The following is a 14,850-nucleotide window of genomic DNA, read 5'->3' as shown; positions in this document are numbered from 1 at the left end:
ATCCCTCCTCAGTCCTCATCAACTAACACCATGTATAAAATCATCAGGCACATAATCCCCAGTTGACAAGATGGGAGGATAAAGATGAAAGTCAGGTACTGTCTTTGTGCTGTGCCACAGGGCCCTCTCCCAGGCCTTGTCTGGAGTCTTTCTTTGCTTGTACTCTTTCTGATTATAATAAACGGGTAAATGTAGGTACAAGTAAAGGAGCCCTAGTGGCACAATGGTTAAGCTCTCTGCTGTTAACCAGTGGTTCGAGCCCACCCAGCGGTTCCGCAGGAGAAAAGACCTGGCAATCTGCTCTCGTAAAGATTATGGCCTAGGAAACCCTACAGGGCAGTTATACTCTGTCAAAAGGGTTACTCTGAGTTGGAATCAACTCAACAGCACACAACAACAACAAATTAAAAAGTTTCCGTGAATTTTATAAGCAGTTAGAGAGAATTAGCAAACCCATAGGGGGCAATAAGCCAGCAGGGGTTAGCAGGACAGAGATTTGTGAAGACCCAGGTCTGGGCAGCTGGGTGACACAGAAAGGCTGCACAGGCTAGTCCCAGGGGACGAGAAAGAGAGAGAGAGAGAGAGACAGAGAGAGAGAGAGAGGGGCCAGCTGGTCTGAAGTGATGGGAGTTGTGCAGACTTCTGAGCCTACGGCTGGTACCCAATGACCTTGGCCCTAGGTGGCCAGGGATGAGGTCTAGTTTAACTCTGGGTGGTTAGGATAAGACACACAAAGTGCCATGTAAGTGACTGGTGACAAGGAAATGATAAAGGTGAGGTTTGCCCAGCTTGTCCCTTTAGCAGTACATACACTTTGAAAAACACTGCTCTAACCAGACTGTGCAAATCAAAAGGTCAAAGCTTCTAAGGAGGTCAGTTTGTGGCCACACTGAACTGAGCAACTAAGTGAAGTAGGCTTAATACAGCAAAGCTCTGGTTCACTGGAAGAACCAAGGATGAAAGAAGCTGTGGTCAGAAAAAAGAAATTTCAAGTTCAGAACTGCGGCTCCAAGGAGCAAAGAGGGGCACAAGGTGAGCAGGTAAGGAGTTCATTTGACATTAATTGAGTCTGTAAGCTTTAGAAGGTGAAACACTGTCAGTAAGGAGAAAATACAAACGAGTTAATTACGAACATTTAAAAAGCAACAGTTCAACAGCCAATACATAGGTGGTTCTAAAGCCAGTAATTTACCAAACCTGAAACGTGAGGCTGTCGAGTCGATTCCAACTCATAACGACCCAACAGGACAGAGCAGAACTGCCCCACAGCGTTTCCAAGGAGTGGCTGGTAGATTTACTGCCGGCCTTCTGGTTAGCATCTGGGTTCTTAAGCGCTATGGCACCAGGACTCCAGTAATTCATGAGAACATAAAAAATAGTCTCTGTAGTGATCACTTGTAACAGTCAAACCTTCAGAGCATCTACATTTAAGTGAAGGTGATATATAGAAATTCAGTTTTATGACAAAAGATAAGCTAAAAGATCACTTATTCTATTAAAGGACTTCACATTTTAAATAATTTACAGTAAGTTTCTTTAAAATAACAAGTTCATCCATTGTCAAGTGAGTAGATTAGCCATTACTGAACATACACACAATCACCTAGAAACATTTCTATAGGACATACAGCCCATATTTCATTTTCCCCCTTGACTAGCTTCTCTATTAGGAAATACTCTAACCAGGTTCTCTCTCACTGTCCCTGCTACAAGATCACTTGAGAATGTCTGCAAGGTTACATAGCTCCTTGGCCTCATTTACTGAAGTCTCTTGATCCCAGACATCTTTCCTATTTGAATCCTGCAGGCTCTCACAGACACGCTAGTTTCTAACTACTTGCTCGTACCTCGAATTAGGCTACTTATCTGTCTTGCCTAACTAATGCCACACTTGCTACTCTGATCTAGTCCCCTGGTTTCTATCCTACTGATGCTGCAGTCGCTTACATATCCTTTAAAAGCCAACTGTTGTTAACAAACAAGTCCAACAAACTCCAAGAGCATGCCACGCCTACTTCTCCAGGTTGTGGCTGTCACTTGCTCAGCCTTTTATAGTTCTCCTGGGAACGCTTTCCTCACGCTGGTTAACGATCCAGTTTGACACTGCAACCACACACTGCCTAGCGTGTAAGCTTTCAAAACTGGGGGAAATCCCTAAGTATTTAGAGAACTATGCAATATAGAAGACTCTTGTTTATTCATCTACACATGCACCCATCTACAACACACACATGCATATACACACACAGACACACACACACAGCTACTAACCTCAAGGGTTGAGGTTCGGACCCACCCAGTGGCACTACGGAAGAAAAACCTGGCGATCTGCTTCCATAAAGACTACATCCAAGAAAATCCTACAGGGTGCAGTTCTACTCTACACACATGAAGTCGTCATGTCAGAATCAACTGGACAGCAATGGGTTTGACAAGACAGACAGATATACCTTTCCAAGTCCTGTTTGATTAATTATGTGATTTTACCCTACGGAACTTACACAGATTTAGCATACCATGCTTAGGAAGAAAGTAGGTTCTTTCTGACTTTCACCATTCCCAATTCAAAATTTCCCTGCAAAAGAAGAGGGAAAGAGTAAATATCATCAATAAGGTTTTCTTTAAATTTTTTTCTTTGTTAATTGCAGAAAACATCTAACAACATAATCTGCATCAAGACTAAAATCTATAGTTCTCTTAAATAATTTTCTTAGTGATAGAGATTAAGAAAAGGCACATGTTCAGCACACCCCATGTAACACAAATCTACCAAAAATGTACTTGTTTTTGATTTTCTAAAGGGAATCCACCAGGCGCTCCTTGGAAACTCTGTCCTCTAAGGTCACTAGGAGTTGGAATCAATTCAATGGAAACAGGTTTGGTTTTTTTCGTTTAAAGGGGTATTTTAAAGAGGTTAGGTATGACTCCTGTCCAACAAGTATAAAAGAGAACAATCTTACAAAAGGGATATAAACATCAAGAAGGACTCCATCCACTCCACCTTGGGTTCAATTAGCCACTTCTCCCTTGGTGCTCCAAAGTACAGGTAAGATAATTGCCCTTATCTAAGGCCATCTTATTCCACACCAGAAGGCAGATCCTTTGTTTTATATATAGATGTATCCCCAGCATCAAAGACCAGGAGGCAGTAAGCATGCAAATGTTTGTCATTTAATAAAATTATCAGGATGTTAACAAAAGCATTTCCATTAAAATTATTACAGAAAAAACCACAATATTTACCTACAATGCCTGCAAGTAAACAACTGAAGACTATTGCTGTCAGGTGCCATCGAGTTAGTTCCAACTCACAGCGACCCTGTGTACAACAGAAGAAATACTGCCCAGTAACTGTGCCACCCTCACAATCCTTGCTATGTTTAAGCCCATTGTTGTAGCCACTGTGTCAACTGATCTTGTTGAGGGTCTTCTTTTTTGCTGACACTCTACTTTACCAAGCATGATGTCCTTCTCTAGGGACTGGTCCTTCCTGATAACATGCCAAAAGTATACAATCTCACCATCCTCGCTTCTAGAGAGCATTCTGGCTGCTACTTCTTTCAAGACATATTTGTCTGCTCTTCTGTCAGTTCATGGTATATTAAATATTCTTTGTCAACACCATAGTTCAAAGGCATCAATTCTTTTTCAGCCTTCCTTATTCATTGTCCAATTTTCACAAGTATATGAGGCAACTGAAAATACCATGGCTTGGGTCAGGTGCACCTTAGTTCCCAAAGTGACATCTTTGTTTTTTAAAAATTTAAAGAGGTCTTTGCAGCAGATTTGCCTAATGCGATACATTGTTTGAAACTGAAGACTACCCTACCATATAAATGAGTTTAAAAATACAAATGGCATAGACAAAGGGCCATGGTTCCCAAACTCTGATCATTAAATAGTAATCTAAGAAACCATACTGGCTAATGTAACAGTGGATGTTATAATAGGTAAATTCCAAAACTGTGGCATAACACAATAGTTTATTTTTAATCCATGCATACAGAAAGACCAAAATCAGTGTTAATGATCAGTTTGAGGAGGGTGGAGACGACCCAGGCTGACAGATGCTCAGCTCTATTCGACCCCTCGTTTCCAGTGTTGCTCTGTCATACATACAACTGCCAGACAGAAGGTAGGGAAGAGAGAGGATTGATCAAGGGGGCTTCGTATTTGCAATGGATAAAGTGACACTCAACATTTCTGCTTAATTTCCTATAGAAGGATCTCAATCATATGGCCATCCCTAACAGCAAAAAAAAAAAAAAATTTTTTTTTTTTTCCAGCAAAGGGACTAGTAAATATAAGTTAGTTGGCATCAGGGATAAAAAGAAACAAGCTTGGTAAAGAGCAATCTTTATCACAGAAGTTTTTTAAAAAATACAGATTCTAGAGGCGGAGCCAAGATGGCAGACTAGGCAGACGCTACCTCGGATCCCTCTTACAACAAACACACGGAAAAACAAGTGAATAGATCACATACATAACAATCTACAAACCCTGAACAACAAACACAGATTTAGAGACGGAGAACGAACTAATACGGGGAAGCAGCGATTGTTTCCAGAGCCTGGAGCCAGCGTACCAGTCAGGTACGGCACAAGCACAGAGACCTGCTCCACCCCCCTGAACTAACCCCGGGAGGGGGACCAGCCGGTTCCACGGGCGGCGTGCGACGCAGCCAGTAGGAGAAGTCCCCGGGAGGCAGTGACTGGTCTTGGAGCAAAAAGAGCAGCATCCGAGCCGGGGAGCCGTCCCCCAGGGATTTGGACTGGACGCAGGTACACCATAAGCACGGAGAGTTGCTCCACCCCCCTGAACTAACCCCGGGAAGGGGACCAGCCGGTAGGAGAAGTCCGCGGGAGGCAGCGACTGGTATTGGAGCGGGGAGAACAGCGTCCCAGCCGGGACACTCTGTCACGGCACAAGCACGGGGAGCTGCTCCACCCATCTGAACTAACCCCGGGAGGAGGCCCAACTGGTTCTCGGGGGCAGCACGGCCACGCGGCTGGAGGGACGGGAAGTCCCCAGGAGGCAGGGACTGATTTTGGAGTCGAGAGTGCACCATCCCAGTAGGGGAGCCTTGACGCTGGGCGTGGGGCTGGAAGCGGAGGATCTGACCGTGACTCCAGCCGGCCAGACCCCCCGGGGCGCAATCTCCACACAGCCAGCACACATAGGCGACGCACCCGTGGGAATCTCAGATATAATAGTCATTCCAAGCAAGACAAGCAACTCTGGCTATATTCTGAGGTGCTACTCTCCTATCTCTCTGTTCCCTCCCCCACCCTCCCCAGGCGGCTTCATTAACATCTGAATAGCCTGAGCCAGAGGGAGAACTCTGATAGGGATCTGACTGCATTTTATTTTTAGCGGATTTTCTGGAAAAACTAGTTTCCCAGTGATGGCTCGGAGACAACAATCCATATCAAACCACTTAAAGAAGCAGACCGTGACAGCTTTTCCAACCCCCCAAACAAAAAAATCAAAACCTTTCCCAAATGAAGATACAATCTTGGAATTATCAGATACAGAATATAAAAAACTAATTTACAGAATGCTTAATGATATCACAAATGAAATTAGGATAACTGCAGAAAAAGCCAAGGAACACACTGATAAAACTGTTGAAGAACTCAAAAAGATTATTCAAGAACATAGTGGAAAAATTAATAAGTTGCAAGAATCCACAGAGAGACAACATGTAGAAATCCAAAAGATTAACAATAAAATAAGAGAATTAGACAACGCACTAGGAAGTCATAGGAGCAAATTCGAGCAATTAGAATGCAGAGTGGGACATCTGGAGGACCAGGGAATCAACACCAACATAGCTGAAAAAAATCAGATAAAAGAATTAAAAAAAATGAAGAAACCCTAAAAATTACGTGGGACTCTATCAAGAAGGATAACCTGCGGGTGATTGGAGTCCCAGAACAGGGAGGGGGGACAGAAAACACAGAGAAAATAGTTGAAGAACTCCTGACAGAAAACTTCCCTGACATCATGAAAGACGAAAGGATAGCTATCCCAGATGCTCATCGAACCCCATTTAAGATTGATACAAAAAGAAAAACACCAAGACATATTATCATCAAACTCACCAAAACCAAAGATAAACAGAAAATTTTAAAAGCAGCCAAGGAGAAAAGAAAGGTTTCCTTCAAGGGAGAATCAATAAGAATATGTTCTGACTACTCAGCAGAAACCATGCAGGCAAGAAGGGAATGGGACGACATATACAGAACACTGAAGGAGAAAAACTGCCAGCCAAGGATCATATATCCAGCAAAACTCTCTCTGAAATATGAAGGCGAAATTAAGATATTTACAGACAAACACAAGTTTAGAGAATTTGCAAAAACCAAACCAAAGCTACAAGAAATACTAAAGGATATTGTTTGGTCAGAGAACCAATGATATCAGATATCAGCACAACACGATATCAGCACAACACAAGGTCCGGATATCAACTCAAATAGGGAAATCACAAAAACAAACAAATTAAGATTAATTAAAAAAAAAAATACACATAACAGGGAATCATGGAAGTCAATAGGTAAAAGATCACAATAATCAAAAAGAGGGACTAAATACAGGAGGCATTGAACTGCCATATGGAGAGTGATACAAGGTGATATAGAACAATACAAGTTAGGTTTTTACTTAGAAAAATGGGGGTAAATAATAAGGTAACCACAAAAAGCTATAACAACTCTATAACTCAAGATAAAAACCAAGAAAAACGTAACGACTCAACTAACATAAAGTCAAGCACTATGAAAATGAGGATCTCACAATTTACTAAGAAAAACGCCTCAGCACAAAAAAGTATGTGGAAAAATGAAATTGTCAACAACACACATAAAAAAGGCATCAAAATGACAGCACTAAAAACTTATTTATCTATAATTACCCTGACTGTAAATGGACTAAATGCACCAATAAAGAGACAGAGAGTCACAGACTGGATAAAGAAACACGATCCATCTATATGCTGCCTACAAGAGACACACCTTAGACTTAGAGACACAAACAAACTAAAACTCAAAGGATGGAAAAAAGTATATCAAGCAAACACTAAGCAAAAAAGAAGAGGAGTAGCAATATTAATTTCTGACAAAATAGACTTTAGACTTAAATCCACCACAAAGGATAAAGAAGGACACTATATAATGATAAAAGGGACAATTGATCAGGAAGACATAACCATATTAAATATATATGCACCCAATGACAGGGCTGCAAGATACATAAATCAAATTTTAACAGAATTGAAAAGCGAGATAGATACCTCCACAATTATAGTAGGAGACTTCAACACACCACTTTCGGAGAAGGACAGGACATCCAGTGAGAAGCTCAACAGAGACACGGAAGATCTAATTACAACAATCAACCAACTTGACCTCATTGACTTATACAGAACTCTCCACCCAACTGCTGCAAAATATACTTTTTTTTCTAACGCACATGGAACAATCTCTAGAATAGACCACATATTAGGTCATAAAACAAACCTTTGCAGAGTCCAAAACATCGAAATATTACAAAGCATCTTCTCAGACCACAAGGCAATAAAACTAGAGATCAATAACAGAAAAACTAGGGAAAAGAAACCAAATACTTGGAAAATGAACAATACCCTCCTGAAAAAAGACTGGGTTATAGAAGACATCAAGGAGGGAATAAGGAAATTCTTAGAAAGCAACGAGAATGAAAATACTTCCTACCAAAACCTCTGGGACACAGCAAAAGCAGTGCTCAGAGGCCAATTTATATCGATAAATGCACACATACAAAAAGAAGAAAGAACCAAAATCAGAGAACTGTCCCAACAACTTGAACAAATAGAATGTGAGCAACAAAAGAACCCATCAGGCACCAGAAGAAAACAAATAATAAAAATTAGAGCTGAACTAAATGAATTAGAGAACAGAAAAACAATCGAAAGAATTAACAAAGCCAAAAGCTGGTTCTTAGAAAAAATTAACAAAATTGATAAACCATTGGCTAGACTGACTAAAGAAATACAGGAAAGGAAACAAATAACCCGAATAAGAAATGAGAAGGACCACATCACAACAGAACCAAATGAAATTAAAAGAATCATTTCAGATTATTATGAAAAATTGTACTCTAACAAATTTGAAAACCTAGAAGAAACGGATGAATTCCTGGAAAAACACTACCTACCTAAACTAACACATTCAGAAGTAGAACAACTAAATAGACCCATAACAAAAAAAGAGATTGAAACGGTAATCAAAAAACTCCCAACAAAAAAAAGCCCTGGCCCGGATGGCTTCACTGCACAGTTCTACCAAACTTTCAGAGAAGAGTTAACACCACTACTACTAAAGGTATTCCAAAGCATAGAAAATGACGGAATACTACCCAACTCATTCTATGAAGCCACCATCTCCCTGATACCAAAACCAGGTAAAGACATTACAAAAAAAGAAAATTATAGACCTATATCCCTCATGAACATTGATGCAAAAATCCTCAACAAAATTCTAGCCAATAGAATCCAACAACACATCAAAAAATTAATTCACCATGATCAAGTGGGATTTATACCAGGTATGCAAGGCTGGTTTAATATCAGAAAAACTATTAATGTAATCCATCACATAAATAAAACAAAAGACAAAAACCACATGATCTTATCAATTGATGCCGAAAAGGCATTTGACAAAGTCCAACACCCATTCATGATAAAAACTCTTACCAACATAGGAATTGAAGGAAAATTCCCAACATAATAAAGGGCATCTATGCAAAGCCAACAGCCAATATCACTCTAAATGGAGAGAACCTGAAAGCATTTCCCTTGAGAACGGGAACCAGACAAGGATGCCCTTTATCACCGCTCTTATTCAACATCGTGTTGGAAGTCTTAGCCAGGGCAATTAGGCTAGACAAAGAAATAAAAGGTATCCAGATTGGCAAGGAAGAAGTAAAGTTATCACTATTTGCCGATGACATGATTATATACACAGAAAACCCTAAGGAATCCTCCAGAAAACTACTGAAACTAATAGAAGAGTTTGGCAGAGTCTCAGGTTATAAAATAAACATACAAAAATCACTTGGATTCCTCTACATCAACAAAAAGAACATCGAAGAGGAAATCACCAAATCAGTACCATTCACAGTAGCCCCCAAGAAGATAAGATACTTAGGAATAAATCTTACCAAGGATGTAAAAGACCTATACAAAGAAAACTACAAAGCTCTACTACAAGAAATTCAAAAGGACATACTTAAGTGGAAAAACATACCTTGCTCATGGATAGGAAGACTTAACATAGTAAAAATGTCTATTCTACCAAAAGCCATCTATACATTTAACGCGCTTCCGATCCAAATTCCAATGTCATATTTTAAGGGGATAGAGAAACAAATCACCAATTTCATATGGAAGGGAAAGAAGCCCCAGATAAGCAAAGCACTACTGAAAAAGAAGAACAAAGTGGGAGGCCTCACCTTACCTGCCTTCAGAACCTATTATACAGCCACAGTAGTCAAAACAGCCTGGTATTGGTACAACAACAGACACATAGACCAATGGAACAGAATTGAGAACCCAGACATAGATCCATCCACGTATGAGCAGCTGATATTTGACAAAGGACCTGTGTCAATTAACTGGGGAAAAGATAGCCTTTTTAACAAATGGTGCTGGCATAACTGGATATCCATTTGCAAAAAATTGAAACAGGACCCATTCCTCACACCATGCACAAAAACTAACTCCAAGTGGATCAAAGACCTAAACATAAAGACTAAAATGATAAAGATCATGGAAGAAAAAATTGGGACAACCCTAGGAGCCCTAATACAAGGTATAAACAGAATACAAAACATTACCAAAAATGATGAAGAGAAACCCGATAACTGGGAGCTCCTAAAAATCAAACACCTATGCTCATCTAAAGACTTCACCAAAAGAGTAAAAAGACCACCTACAGATTGGGAAAGAATTTTCAGCTATGACATCTCCGACCAGCGCCTGATCTCTAAAATCTATATGATTCTGTCAAAACTCAACCACAAAAAGACAAACAACCCAATCAAGAAGTGGGCAAAGGATATGAACACACATTTCACTAAAGAAGATATTCAGGCAGCCAACAGATACATGAGAAAATGCACTCGATCATTAGCCATTAGAGAAATGCAAATTAAAACTACGATGAGATTCCATCTCACACCAGCAAGGCTGGCATTAATTCAAAAAACACAAAATAATAAATGTTGGAGAGGCTGCGGAGAGATTGGAACTCTTATACACTGCTGGTGGGAATGTAAAATGGTACAACCACTTTGGAAATCTATCTGGCGTTATCTTAAACAGTTAGAAATAGAAGTACCATACAACCCAGAAATCCCACTCCTAGGAATATACCCTAGAGATACAAGAGCCTTCATACAAACAGATATATGCACACCCATGTTTACTGCAGCTCTGTTTACAATAGCAAAAAGTTGGAAGCAACTAAGGTGTCCATCAACGGATGAATGGGTAAATAAATTGTGGTATATTCACACAATGGAATACTACGCATCGATAAAGAACAGTGACGAATCTCTGAAACATTTCATAACATGGAGGAACCTGGAAGGCATTATGCTGAGCGAAATTAGTCAGAGGCAAAAGGACAAATATTGTATAAGACCACTATTATAAGATCTTGAGAAATAGTAAACCTGAGAAGAACACATACTTTTGTGGTTACGAGGGGGGGAGGGAGGGAGGGTGGGAGAGGGTTTTTTATTGATTAATCAGTAGATAAGAACTGCTTTAGGTGAAGGGAAAGACAACACTCAATACATGGAAGGTCAGCTCAATTGGACTGGACCAAAAGCAAAGAAGTTTCCGGGATAAAATGAATGCTTCAAAGGTCAGGGGAGCAAGGGCGGGGGTCTGGGGAACATGGTTTGCAGGGACTTCTAAATCAATTGGCAAAATAATTCTATTATGAAATCATTCTGCGTCCCACTTTGAAATGTGGCGTCTGGGGTCCTAATGCTAACAAGTGGCCATCTAAGATGCAGCAATTGGTCTCAACCCACCTGGAGCAAAGGAAAATGAAGAACACCAAGGCCACACGACAACTAAGAGCCCAAGAGACAGAAAGGGCCACATGAACCAGAGACCTACATCATCCTGAGACCAGAAGAACTAGTTGGTGCCCGGCCACAATTGATGACTGCCCTGACAGGGAGCACAGCAGAGGACCCCTGAGGGAGCAGGAGATCAGTGGGATGCAGACCCCAAATTCTCATAAAAAGACCAAACTTAATGGTCTGACTGAGACTGGAGGAATCCCGGCGGCCATGCTCCCCAGACCTTCTGTTGACACAGGACAGGAACCATCCCCAAAGACAACTCATCAGAAATGAAAGGGACTGGTCAGCGGGTGGGAGAGAGACGCTGATGAAGAGTGAGCTAATTATATCAGGTGGACACTTGAGATTGTGTTGGCAACTCTTGTCTGGAGGGGGGATGGGAGGATAGAGAGAGAGGGAAGCAGGCAAAATTGTCAAGAAAGGAGAAACTGAAAGGGCTGACTCAAGAGGGGGAGAGTAAGTGGGAGTAGGGAGTGAGATGTATGTAAAGTTATATGTGACAGACTGATTGGATTTGTAAACGTTCACTTGAAGCTTAATAAAAGTTATTAAAAAAAAAAAATACAGATTCTAGGGTGTCATCCCAGGTGATTCTCATTCAGTAGGTCTACCAGGACCCAAAGAACCTGCATTTAATCTCACCAAGTGACTCTGATATATGTGCAAGTTAGGAAACACTGGCTTAGGTAGTAAAGAGCATAAGGCAAATGGGAAAAACAAAACAAAAAATTTTCATGTTAAAGTTTAAAACAATGTACTGGATAAAAGGAAAACTAAACGATAACGAAAAATTGAGCTAATTCTTCCCTACTTTGGCCTGTAATAGCAGCCTCTTGTAGCTTTCTTCCTACCTCTTGTAGCTTAATTTCAGGTTTCCTTTCCTCTATTCATCCTATAGCCTCCATTATACTCTCATTGACCATAAGCTCTGCTCATTTCTTGAGTGACCTCATTCACATTAATTATCACCTAAAACACTTTTCTCTGAACCCAGCCTCACATTTAACCGCCTAGGATTCCCAAGGTGGTGCAGAAGGTTAAAACACTCGACTACTAACCAAAAGGTTGATGGTTTGAACTCACCCAGATGTGCCTTGGATGACAGGCCTGATGATCGATTGGCTTATGAAAGATGACAGCCTTGAAAACCCAGTTCTACTTTGCACACATGGAGTCGCCATGAGTCGGAATGAACTTGATGGCAACTAACAACAACTATAACACTTCTCCAATGTAGATGTCCTGCTAGTACCCCAACATATCCAAATATGAATTCACCTTCCTGCCAAACCAGTTCCCTCTGTTTGTTCCCTAACCACCTAGGCCCCCTAGTCAAAACCACAGTAATCATGGAGGTACTGTCCTGCTCCTTCAGCCTCTACAATCCAGTTACCAAGTACTATCCATTTTTCACTTCCTAAAAATCTACAGATCTATCCCCACTTAAAAAACAAAAAACCAACATTGTCATCGAGTTAATTCCGACTCAGCAACCCTATAGGACAGAGTAGAACTTCCCCACAGAGTTTCCAAGGAGTGGCTGGTGGATTTGAACTGCCAACCTTTTGGTTAGGAGCCATGGCTCACTGTAGCTCTTAGTTACTGTGCCACCAGAGCTCCACTTCCAGTGTCTTATTTCAGGCTTTCTTTTCTTTTCAAATGATAGAACTACCAGTTCCCCAATCTCCAGCTTCATTTTCAGCATCAATCTATATATTCTACACTAGCTCTCCTTCCTCACGATTTGTTCAAGATTCACATCTGACACTGATTTCCTGCTTCAGATCTTTCAGTGGCTCACTACTACTTTCAGAATAAAGTTCTAACTCCTTAGAACTTAGCTCACAGGATCTTCGTGATACGGCCCCTGCGTATCTCCAAGAGGGTCCTCTGTTGACACGCCAGGTCCTCTGTGTTAGAGCCATTCTTACCTCAGACATTTCTCCAAACATATTCTTGTATCCTTTGGACCCTGGAATAGCACTCAATGTACAATAAATGAATCAATCAAATGAATGCATGAATAAAGTCGTGCTGAATTTGGAATGACAGGCTGGTAGCTAATTGGAATTACTGAATAAGCAAATGTCACAGAGATTAGAACTTAGGGGAAAATTCAAAACCTGAATCACAAATTTGAGCATCACTAATAAAAAAGCAATATTTAGAAGTCTTGAGAATGGACAAATTCTGACAATATATGACCTTGGCTAAAGCCAGGGGATTTTTCCTTCTAGTTATATGGCTTTATCATGGACCCAAGGTGGGAACTTCTTATCCATGTATAAGAAGCTACCAGTCAACAAACTAGAGATAGAAAGGAACTTCCTGAAACTGATAAAGGTCATCTGTGAAAAACTCACAGCTAGCATCATACTTAAAATAAAAGACTAAATGCTTTCCCCAGAAGATCAGCAACAAGATAAGGATGTCCACTCTCACCACTTCTATTCAACACTGTCCTGGAGATTCTGCTCAGGTCAATTCATCAAGAGGAAGAAATAAAGGGCTAGACTGGAGAGAAGTAAAACTCCCTCTATTCACAGATGACATGATCTCATATACAGAAAATGCTCAGGAATCCACTCAAAACTATTAGTACTAACAAACAAGTTCAACAAAGTTGCAGGGCACAAGAGCAATATACAAAAGACAACTGTATTTCTATATACAATAAACAATCCGAAAATAAAATTAAGAAACTTGTACTCTGAAACTACATCATTGAAAGAAATTAAAAAAAAAAAAACTAAATAAATGGAAAGATATCCCACGTTCATGGGCTGAAAGACAATATTGCTAAGATGGCAGTATTCCTCAAACTGATCTACAGATTGAATACAATTCCCATCAAAGTCCAACAGCCTTTTTAGCAGAAATTAACAAGTTGATCTCAAAATTTATGTGGAAATGCAAGTAACCCAGAAAAGCCAAAATAATCTTGAAAAAGAAGAATAAAGTTGGGAGACTCACACTTTTCAATTTCAAACTTACTACAAAGCTACAAGTAATTAACACAGTATGGTACTGATATAGCCCAGTGGAACAGAATTGAGAGTCCAGAACTAAATCCTCACATTTACAGTCAGTTGATTTTTGACAAAGATACCAAGACAATTTAATGGGAAAAGAATAGTCCAGACACACAAAAAAATGAAGCTAAACTCCTACCTCATAGCATATGCAAAACTTAGTCAAAATGGATCACAGACCAAAATGTAAGAGCTGTAACTATACAACTCTTTGTACTAGTTTCCTAGGACTGCCATTAACAAATTACAACTTGGTAGCTTACAACAAAAACTTATTTTCTCACAGCTGAGGCCAGAAGTCTAAAATCAAGGTGTCCACAGAGCTGCCCTTCCTCCAAAGGTTTTAGGGGAGACTTCTTTCTTGCCTCTTCCAGCATCTCAGGCTCCAGCTGTTCCTTGGCTTGAGGGTACATGATTTCAGTCTCTGCCTCCATCTTCACATTGCCTTCTTCCATGTGTTTCTAGGTCTCTCAGTCTTCTCCTTTTCTATCTCTTACAAGGACATTCCACTGGATTTGGAGCCCACGCTAATCAGGGTGATCTCATCCCGAGATCATTACCTTAATTACATCTACAAAGATCCTCTGTCCAGGTAAGATCACATTTACAGGATCCTCGGGTAAGGACTTGGACATGTCTTTTTCAGGACCAGTGTTCAACCCACTACACTCTTCATGAC

The 14,850-nt window shown here is 40.4% G+C and overlaps 1 protein-coding gene across 1 annotated transcript in view; it reads right to left on the bottom strand.

Moving 5' to 3' along the window:
• Positions 1-14,850, bottom strand: part of LOC135231342 (paired mesoderm homeobox protein 2B-like) — a 58,134-nt gene that overhangs the window by 32,669 nt on the left and 10,615 nt on the right. The window contains exon 4 of the mRNA XM_064285201.1: positions 2,517-2,575. The gene's annotated coding sequence lies outside the window, so the exon portion shown is untranslated. The remainder of the gene's footprint in view (positions 1-2,516; positions 2,576-14,850) is intronic.

This window comes from Loxodonta africana, chromosome 4 (assembly GCF_030014295.1).
Source record: "Loxodonta africana isolate mLoxAfr1 chromosome 4, mLoxAfr1.hap2, whole genome shotgun sequence".
Classification (NCBI taxonomy): Eukaryota; Metazoa; Chordata; class Mammalia; order Proboscidea; family Elephantidae; genus Loxodonta; species Loxodonta africana.
Note: the sequence above shows the minus strand (reverse complement) of the source record. Positions and strands in the feature narration are given on the sequence as shown.